This window comes from Grammomys surdaster, unplaced genomic scaffold (genome assembly GCF_004785775.1).
Source record: "Grammomys surdaster isolate TR1022 unplaced genomic scaffold, NIH_TR_1.0 125704, whole genome shotgun sequence".
In the NCBI taxonomy this organism is placed as follows: domain Eukaryota; kingdom Metazoa; phylum Chordata; class Mammalia; order Rodentia; family Muridae; genus Grammomys; species Grammomys surdaster.
The window spans coordinates 1331690-1342806 of NW_021620539.1; positions in this window are offsets into that span (position 1 = coordinate 1331690).

The window sequence follows — 11117 nt, forward strand, 5'->3', positions numbered from 1 at the left end:
GAGAGAGAGAGAGAGAGAGAGAGAGAGAGAGAGAGAGAGAGAGAGAGAGAAATCCACATCCCTTATTAACAACACATGTAATTAGTGGACTGAAAGAAAGACATGCAAAACTTTCTTACTATAAGATTTTGTAACACACAGTGGTAGCTCTGGGCATCCTGTCCAGGCACATAGCCTTCTCTTTGGGAAACCTGACTTTAAGCAGCTAGAGTGTCTGTGGGATTGGGGGACGGGGTGCCTTAGCAGGGTGTGATGCTAATGACTGGGCAAAGGCTGAAACCCTTCATGCCCACTGGACTCTCAGAACTCTGCTGAGAGCATTATGATTGCAGACTGATTCAGCCTAAATGTCAGATCCCCCAGCAAGCCAACACAACCTGATGGAAGATTAAAGCAACTTGATCCGGGAACAGGGAGACAACAGAATCAGCGGGTGCTGCACAGTGTTTTACTGTGGTCTAGCCTCTCAGCACAACTGTGAGGCACAGGCAATGATCGCCTCTGCTCACGCAGCAAGGAACAATCAAGGCTGGTATGCAAAGGACCCAGGACTCAAACCCCAACCACACAGGCCATTAACCAGAACTGTGATTAATCTCTATGTACAAAGCACTCTAAAACCACGCTCAAGTAAATTCTCCTCAAAGGCCCACAGTGGAACCCCCACAAGACAGGCCACAGAACATTTTGGAGTCTGGATGAAATAAAAATATTGTTTTAAACAAGAAAAGTTACAAAAACTTTCAAGATAACAACCGAGCAGGAAACTACAGGTCAGGTGTCCAGGCAGCCAGTCTGGCAGCCAAGTGAACCACGTGGGAATCTCAGACAATCGTGTGTGGACAGCTGACTGAGAACTCAGACAAGGCTTCATTTCAGTTGGTGAGTTCTTTTTTGGAAAACAGGGCTGGTCCATCAATACCGTGAGAACAAAATGGGAACAGGAAGTCAGAGGCGTGGGGAGAAGCACAGCTGGAGATCACAGCCATCTGAGAGACAGATAGGCGGGCGCGTACAGCCCTCTCTGAAGTCCTTCTATGAGAAGTTGTGCTTCAAGAACTTCTAGTGGCTCACAAACTGTCCCTTGGCTATAAATCTCTCCTGGAAAAAGAGCAATGCTTTGTCTTATCTATGGTAACACCAGCAGCTAGCACGCTAAGATAGTATAGTCCCTCAGTGTTTATTAGAAAACAAACAAATGGCCCCGTGGAATAGTCTTCTCTGACAATTTATTGTAAGCATTGGCTTTTCTTCGCAATGTTTTATTTTGTTTGTTTGTTTCTTTTTCACTAACTCAGTCTCTTCACTTGTTAAAGATCTGTTCTGATTTTCTTTTTCTCTTGGGTCAGTTTCTGCAGTTGGTACATTTCTAGACATCTGTCCATTTTACCTATTACCTAATTTGCTGGTGTACAATTATTCATAGTATTCCTGTATGTATTTTTATTTCTATAAGCTCAGTAGTGATATCTCTTAATCTTGACTTCAGAACCAAATCTTCTCATGTTTTTATTGGTAAGACCTGCTAAAGAAGTATCAAAGAGCCGGGCTGTGGTGGCACACACTTTTAATCCCAGCACTTGGGAGGCAGAGGCAGGTGGATTTCTGAGTTCGAGGCCAGCCTGCTCTACAGAGTGAGTTCCAGGACAGCCAGGGCTACACAGAGAAACCCTGTCTTGAAAAACAAAAAATACAAAAAAAAAATTAATTGATCCTTTCAAAGAAAAAACTGGAAATAACTGGTTTTCCATTGTTCGTTTTGCTAATCGGTACTAGTTTTTATTTTCTCCGTTGATGGGACACTCTCCAGTATTATATAGTGGGTTTTTTTCCAGGAGAAAAAGCCAAGCACATGACTTTGCTTTTGAGTTTTGCTTCTCCCTGCCAGCCTTTCATGAGATCATAGATTTTTTATTGTTGTTGTTGACTGCCTCCCTCAAAAGAGACAGGGTCATGGGGTTACAGTTCTTGGAGATGCTGTGGATATTGTAGCAAGATGTTATTCTGCTACATGTTGTCTTCATGCAGGACTACAAATTTCACTAGAACAATATAAATCCCTAGCCTTAACTCCCTATAAAGTCTCAAGTATAGAATATACTCCTTTTCTCATTCAAATTGAAGACCTCAGAGGTTGTTTTCCAGATGCCCTTAGTCTGAATTCCCAGGGAGTACCCCACTGTCTAAAAATCCTGTCTCTCAGATCAGGAGACATTTTTCATGGACCGTTTCTCTGAGGTCCTGTCCTCAATCCCAGCTTCATTTGGATTAGCCATGGACACAGGTGCCCACTTCTGCTGGATCGGAGAGACTTTACTCTTGAACATTTGAAACAACTCAGTGCTTCTCTTCTGGCAGATGGAATTGCTGTGTACAAACTTGAGTAATGAAAGCACTTTATTTCCCCATGAGAATGGAGAAACAGGGAAGGCTAATCTGTGAGGAAAGAGAAACACACTGTCTGTCTCCTGAGAGAAACAGAAAAGAGAGAGCGCGTCTGGGTTCCTGGAGACTTTCTGTTTCCCTGATCCAGTCCTATTTTGAAACCGTGCGGTCACCTTGGCATTAAGTCCATAAGGTCACCCTGCACTTTTATAATAAGTCTCACTTTGTCCCACCAATATCATTATTAAAGGAAAATAAAACTCCCAGAACACATATTATATAATGGGTAGGGTTCTAACCATGTTCTATAGATTATCTTCTGTAAACCTCCCAGTAATTCCAAGCATGATCTTATGTATGAAAACACGAAGAGACAAGAAAGATTATATAACTTGCCATCTGGTACACCGAATGGGGGGTGGACACACAATTCATACCAATGCTGGTTGAGGTCAGCATCTGGGCTCTATCTGCCGTGTTACATGGTTCCTTTTCCAGCTGGAGTCTAGTCTCTAAAACCAAAACGACTATGTGCACACAGCTCTACTCAATTGAGCACCACTCTGCCCGATTAAAAGTCATCTGCCATACTCCCCAGTGTGCCCAAACTGATAGTCCCCTAAAATATCCTATTGTCCCTTTCAGCTCCATGCTTCTGCTCCAGAGCCTTCGGTCCTCCCTTGGGTTCCTCCAGTCATTTGGAGTCCTCCTCTGGTTCCATGTCCTCCAGGAAACCTGCCTCCACATGCCATTTCAGATGGATTCTACAGTGCCTTGCAATGGTGTGTATGTCAGGCTTCTAAGATAGATGATACTTAGGTTCTCGAAAACAGGGGCTTCCTCTTTCTTTGTCTCCCCCACCCACAGTATAATTCACTGGAAATAAAGGAGATCTCAAATGGAACTAAAGACAGCCAACTTAAAGGCTCAGGAAAGAAATCAGGCTTAACTGAAAGGAGCAGTTGCAGTCTTTTCATACGTTTCCAGAATGGTCTTCATTTATGGATCTTGCTTAAGAATTCCACTTCCCAGTGTTACATTTTAACATTTCCAAATCTCCAGAAGAAATTACGATTGCACACAGAAGATATGACCCTGAAACATAAATCTTCTGTAGCTGCTGAATCCAAACCAGCCCTGTATCTGCTTGTCCTGCATTCTGAAAGTGATATACTGCTCACCCAGACTTGTGAATACTCCTGATCTCACTCTTGGGTATACTTCTGACCATGAGATAACCGTCACAAACCCCTACCCTCTCAACAGACAGGCTTCTTCTACTTTGTAAAGGGTTTCACAGTAAGGAGAAAACCCTTGCAAGTGAGGTCACCTCTTAGTCGCAGCACTGCTCTTTTATGAAACATAGCAGCTTGCCTCATATGTCCGCTTGGCGTCCTGACAACAGCCCACTCACTATTCAGGGCCAATTCTCAATCTTGCCCCAGCTGTTTGTCCTCTCCTGTGATAATAGCTACCACGATACTTCAGCTGACCAGTCTCGAAACCTGAGTCATCTTTGACTCAGAATGTAACAGTACTAAAAATAAAAGCCATTTCTGCCCCCACCCCACCCCTACTACCTGAGATTCACATCCACATAACGGCTCTTTATTTCTTCAGGTCTGGGACCTGTCCCTTCCTGTCTGGTCTCTCTGAGAGCCCTGGATTTAGGTACCAACCTCTCCACTGGTCTTTTTTCCTCCGGCCCTTCTACTGGTCCATTCTGTTTGGCTATGCCAATAATGCTGTCTAAAGCCACTCAAAACCCAGTCTCCTGCTCCACAATCTTCGCGGCATTCTCCTGATAACTTTAGAAGAACCTGGAATTCAGGACCTTCCCTGGCTAAGTCATTATATATATTTTTGTCTTGATTCTCATTTACATTTTCCTGAAAGCAGTTCTCAGCCCCTGTCGAAAGAAAGAAGGAAAACTAGGTAAATTTCCTGGAAAGGGTGGCCCAGTCGGTGATTTCCCACTTTGCAGCACTGGGGTCAAAGTGGCTCAGCTACAGGCGCCCTGCCCTCTCTCTTGTCATCTCAGCTTGAAAACTCCCGTGGTGTTCACCTTCAGTCTCCTGGCTGAGATTCAGAAGACAAACCAGCCCCACCATGAGGGCACTCCCTTTTCGTTTGTCTGGCTTTGTGAGACAGAGTCTCACGTATCTCAGGCTGGCCTGGTGCTCTTGAATCCCCTGCCTCCACATGGGTTCACTCTCAGTGATGCCCACCCAAAGCTCAATCCAGAACCTGCCGCTGTTGTGCTTCTTGTATGGAAAGTACAGAGAACTGCTGAAAGCAGAGACAAGCGATCACAAAGCCGGGGTGTTCACTCACACATTCGGCAAGTCCTTATTGTGTCCCTACTGTGTGTTTGGTAATCCTCCTGATAAAAGCTGTAATATCTTGAGTTTGAATGCTCACTATGTGTCGGGTACAGTTCTGAATGCTTTTTTATAAATAAGTTTTTGAATTCTCATAATTATTTGATGCAAAAAACTTGTTTGTTTTTTTTTTACTTGAGTTTATTGTTTGTTGGGCTGTTCTACATTTGAGCAAGTTCAGATGCCCCACAGTGAAATAACTAGATAATCATACAAAGTCAAGCTAGAGCCAATATCTGGCTCTCTATTCTTAACCTTGTCTTCCTGATGATAGACATCCTAACTCAATGCCCAGTCAAATATATATATATATGTATGTATATACATTAGGGGGAGGCATGCCATGGGATAGATGCAGAAGTCAAAGGACAATTTCAAAGGCTGGGAGTTGGTTCTCTCTTTCTACCATGTCAGTTCTAGGATTCAAACTCAATGTCAGTCAGGCATCAAAGCAAGGGTAACACTGAGCCATCTCACGGGGCCCCTTTTTATTTTTGACAAACTTGATTCAATAAACACTTTTGCTGTCAGTATTGTGCGTTTGGTTATATTCTCTATGGTGAGAATGTAAGTACAGATACCACAGAAGGACCTCTTCCTTCTGGAAGTTCACACCCCGGCAGGAGAGCACTAGCCAGAGCTACTTAAGCTGGTGGATTATGGTTTACTTCAGTTATTTCAGTGTTGGCCACTACATTATCAGGGTGCTACTTTGTAAGGGGCAGCTGTCTGGCATTTCATCAGAATTCTACAGTCCTGAGCCCGGTGCAATGGCTCCTGTCTGTAATCCCAGTGCTCTAGAATTCCGGAGTAAGGGGGATTCCTGCAAGTTTGAGTCCAGCCTGGCTACAGAATGTCTCGAAGGACTAAGAAGAAGAAAAAGATAATGATGAGAAGGAGGAGGGAAAGGAGGAGGCGGAGGAAGGAGGAGCAGTGGGGAAGAGGGAGAGAAGGGGAAGTTGGAGGTGGTGGCAGCAACTGCTCACAGCCTCAAGGAGCCACTCTCGAGGTTCAGTCCTGTCCTCACATGCTCATCTCAATCCTGAGACTCCCCACATAGCGTGTATAGATTCCATAGCCAGTGTCCTTGGGGATTTGGTCTTAACTGTTTTTTTTTTTTCAGGGCCTACTATCAGTATTTTTTTAATTTTTAGAGTGTACATTCAAGCATGTGTAAAAATTCTTTTATATGCTCATCGTACTAAGAGCCAATCATATAAACAGACATAAAAACCCACAGTCAAATATTAGGCAGACCCAGGTGAGTTCTGTGGGGAAGGGGAAGGATGAACCATAGGACACCATAAGAAACCCCACAGAGTCAACAAACCTGAGCTTATAAGGACCCCCTGAGACTGAACTGACAATCAGGGAGGCTGCATGGGTCTGACCTAGGCTCTCTGCATGTATGTTATAGTGTGTAGCTTGGTGTTTTGTGGGACTCCTAACAGTGGGATTGGGGCAGTATCTGACACTTTCCCCTGCTCTTCGGACCTTTTTCCTCCTACTGAGTTGCTTTCACCAGACTTAATTGTCTAGTCTTATTGCAACTTGATATGCCATGTTTGGTTGATGTCCCTGGGAGGCCTGCCTTTTCTAAAGGACGTGAAGGAGGGAGGAGTGGATGGGGAAGAGGGAGAGGAGACTAGAAGGAGAGGAAGGAGAGGAAACTTCATTTGGGATGTAATATATGAGAAAATAATAATAATAATAATAATAATAATAATAGATCAACCATATACCAAATCAGAAAGGCACAAAACTCATAAACCATGAGCCTGCCTTAGCAATAATCATTGTGTTCTTGTTTTGTCCTCAGTTTACTTACTATGCAATCAGAGAGGAGTCATGGATCTAAAGGACTCCTGCAAAGGTATTGTTGGATATAAAGGAAATAGGAAGGGGGCACTGAGCTCTGGATTTTGGGGGGTTCCTAGACTCTGAAGCCTCCAAGCCTAAGAGCATCTCTGATATCTGAACCCCAAATAGAGTCCCATGCCAGGACTGGCCGTATGCACCCACACTCAAGGATAGCAAAGACCTTATCAAATGCATATGCTATGGTACACTAAAGTTGTGCTTGCTAGGTTAGATAAAATGGCACCCTGTAAATGTAGCAGTTTTTAAGTACACTTTCATGTTGAAGACATATGATTAAAATAATTTAGGAACTTTGTTGAGAGAATAGGAAAAATATAAGTGGTTAAGTGAAGAGAAATTATCTTACAAGAAAGGAGATTCATGGAAAGGGGAAGAACCTGAAAATGATGAAGGTCAAGAGTAACTAACATTTTCCTCTTGGGCACTTGAAGGAGGATGCAAAAAGACAAAGGTTCACTGGGCAGGAGGCGGGAAAGCAGGCCAGAATGATTCACTGTGGTCTCAAGAAACCGCAGAGAAAAACCTTCTTCCTCATTGGTCTTAAAGAGCCAGAGAAAGGGCCCTGGCTTGGATAGAAGAGAAAGGCTGGGAAAACTAGAAAAATGGAATGAGAGGTCCAGAAATCTCAAGTGTTAGCCTTCCCCATCTTGAAAGAGATGGACAAGTCACTCTGATAACAGTAAATGAGTTGAACAGACACCTAACAACTGCCAACTGGATGCCAGGCCTGAGACCCTGTGATGTGCCCCAGCCACAGCAATGGAAGAAAAAGCCCCTAGCTTTCAAGTGCCTGAGAGGGAACCTGGAAAGAAGTGAGGTGAAGGAGATGGTCCCAGGGTCCTACAGAGAATGGTGACAGGATAGGTGGGCGGCAGAGCTACGGAACGAAGGGATAGCGAGTAGTGAATAGGATTCAGGTCAGTAGAGTGCTGCTTCAGGCTTCTGAGCAAAAATCCAGCTTCTAGGCTGTATAAATCAGATTTGTAGAGTGAATAAGTCCTGGGCTTCCCCCGTTTGAAGTGATCATGTGACAACTGTTACTGTGCACTGTGTAGAAGAGGCACTTTGGGAAAGGATCATGTTAGAGTATACCAAAGGTGAATTAATGTCCCAAGGTAAATTTCTGAAGGAGAAGATAGCTCTGTGTATGGATTCAGTGACACCCGGAAGTGAAGCTACCAGCACCCGGAAGTGAAACTGTCAGCACTTGGAAGTGAAGCTGCCTGCACTCTTGCTTGCCCTTCCAGCCCTGGGCTTTGTGTAGACACTTTGTATATCTGTTATGGATGAGGAGCTTGGTGTTCTTGTAGGAACCCTAACAGTGGGAGCAGGGGTATCCCTGACTACTTCACCTACTTTCCTTCTATTGGGTTGTCTTGTCTACCCTCGATGTAATGGTATATGCCTGGTCTTATTGTAGTTTATTATACTGTGTTTGATTGATGTCCTGGATGTCCTGCTCTTTTCTGAGGGGAGTTAGGTATAGAGGTGTAGATCTAGGGGAAAGGGGAGAAGATGGGGAGAGACTGGTGGTGGGAAGAAGGGGAGGAGAAATTATAGTCAAGATGTAGTAAATGAGAAAATAATAAAAGAATACAGAGAAGCCCAATCAAGAGTCAATAAGAATCTCTTAAGATTAACAGAGGCCTTTTAATCACTAAATGTACATGAAAAGAACAATGCATATACACTTTTATTTCAGAAAAAAAAAAAAGAAAGAAACAATACCAGAGCTATAGGGGATACCTAAGTTCTATTGAGCAGAAGGTTGAAACCCTAAAGAGGAAAGGGAAAGAAAACAGGGCTCCTAACATCTAAGTAGGACAAGAGGGTACAGGCTGGTGTTGAGGTGAGACAGGCCTCTTTGCTGGCCTGGACATCTGCTCTGAGGCTCAGAGAAGGAGACACTAGCCGAGAAGGTACAAGTGGAAGCTTTTAGACACAGAACAACTGCCAACAAAGGCAGGAAATACAGGTTAGTGTGGCTAGATCACCATGAACATGTACTGGAGTGTGGATTGGGGGACAGTTAGGAGAGACTAAAGAGTAGAACTTGCCTGGTGATCCACTCTATAATTTCTGCCTGTCTCTCTGATTGGCAAAGCCAAAGCTGATTATTAACTGGGTCAGTGTACTAAGGTCTAATCAATGACCGGCAACAAGTGCTTCCAGTTCAAAGCAAAGGAAAGAACACAGGACCAGTTCCTTTCTTCCTGACCCAATGATCAAAATCAACAGAATCACTGGACTCTAGGAAAACAGACAGATGCCCTGTGAGTCACAGGGCCTCTCAGCGAATAAACCTTATGCCAGGAAAGAAAGTTAGGCTGACTGATGCCATACCAGGAAGAAACTCAGGTCTTATTCAAGTGGAATAGAAAATCATTTGAAATTTTGAGTTGGAGGATAGTGAGTCCTTAACATGTTTATTTATTTTCCTTATGGTTGTTACACAGAAAGCAGGACTCTAGAAACAGCAGTACTGGTGACATTGTCCTAATCAGAAGGACTTTGGCTGGTTAAATAGAAAGATTGTTATTGGGTAAACAGAAGCCTGAAGTCTGGTTTCTGTTTACCAGAAAATCGGATCTCACAAGGCATGTTTATGTTTACCAGGAATCTCCCTTAACTCCTTAATCAACCCCCAAAGGCCAACTACCTTGGGCAAGAGCATCTAGTTCCTGGTCAGACAGAATGCTATCAGCTCAAAGACTCCCACCTTGCTGACTGTCATATAAAATCCACTTCTTTTCTACCATCTCGACTCCCCAGCTTACCAGATAGCCTTGGTAGTTCAATCCACAATAAACCATTCTTTCTTCCCATGGAGTGGTCTAGTGCAGTGGTTTGCCTGCAAATGGTGAAAACTCCTACACATGCAGATGAGCATTTGCTGAGTGGGGAGGAGGGACAGCAGGGCAGTTACATTGCAGGGAAGCTAATTCTGAAGTAATGGTGGCTTGACCCTAGCGCTTACCACGGAGGAGGGTGGGATCTAGTCTGAAGACAGAGATAACAGTACAGCAAAAAGCCTCCAAGGCTTGGGGTAGGAGCAAATGAGGAAGATGGGGTGAGCAAAGAGGAAAACAGTGGTGAGCAAAGAGGAAGAGAGGGGCAGTGAACAAAGAGTGAGGTGAGGCAGGAAGATTGCTGCAAAAGGTTAAAGCATCATGTTTCCATTTCAATAGCTCTTCCAGAGAATGGGATGTTAGGAGAAAGGTGAGGAGGGAAGAGGGAGAAAGAGCTCAATTCGAGTTATAAATTGAGTGCAATTGTAATACTCAACCTGACCGAATTACAAAATACAGAGACACAAAACGCTCTCAAACCAGAAATACATGAAAACATCAGAATAAAGCTGGGTTTGTTTCAGAAATAAGATAGACTCATCCCAGGAATGCAAGGGGTTTTGTCATGTTCTTCTTTGCTTTTTTTTTTTTTTTAAAAAGATGTATCCTTATTTGTAGAATTAATTTACAGTGTTATCAGGGTAATCCTGTAGAATGTATACATTATGATGAGAATTGATACAGGTATTTATCATAATTACTGGGTGGAAGTTGAAGTTACATAACTTATTTGCATTATGTAAGCAGCAATGAACAATCAGAAAGTAAGAAGTATTTAATGATAGTATTTATAATCACATTGAATTCATCAAATAATTACAAACATATGCAAGGACATCTACTAGGAAAACAAAAAAAAATGTGATTGTGAGGAAATAAAGGAGACAACATGAACGAAATGCTAAACTATGTTCAGAAATTGAAAAAAAAATCAATGTTGTAAAGATAACACTTTTCCACACTTGATCTGCGCATGCTTCAAAATGGACATGCTGGCTGTGCAGCTTATGTGGATGTGTAAAAGAAAATATCCATTATAGCCCAAGGAACAGTTAGAGTGCAGGACACCAAAGCTTACTATAACACTACAGTGGCTACTGTAAGGTAGCATTACTAATGGACAGAAACATAGAACAGAGAGAGCTGGGATGTAGCTCACGGCTACTACAAGAAACAGAGCAGTAGCCCAGCTCCAGAATGAGCTATGGGTACAGGGCCGTTTGACTTACAACAAAGGTGGTGACAGATGCTAATGAAATGGTTAAAATAACCATTTCAGTAATGAATGCCCAGGCAACTGGGCACCCAAGTGGGCTCTGGCTTCATGCAATACTCCAAAACCAAATACGTGCTGACACTGCTATCATCATGAACTGTAAAACATCTAGAGGGATGAGATGGGCCCATCTTCAGGAGCAGATCCTCAAACATGACACAGAGAGCACTAACCTAGGAAAAGGGGGAGACCAATCCTGCAGTGAGGTCAAACGACTGTTCACCAAAAGAGACTGTTTAGAGGAAAAAGAATGTATTTCGGGGAAATGTGTAAAAGCTAACAGAATATTTTTCACCTGATTATTTAAAGCATCTCTAGAAAAAGAAACAAGCAAACAGAAAAACC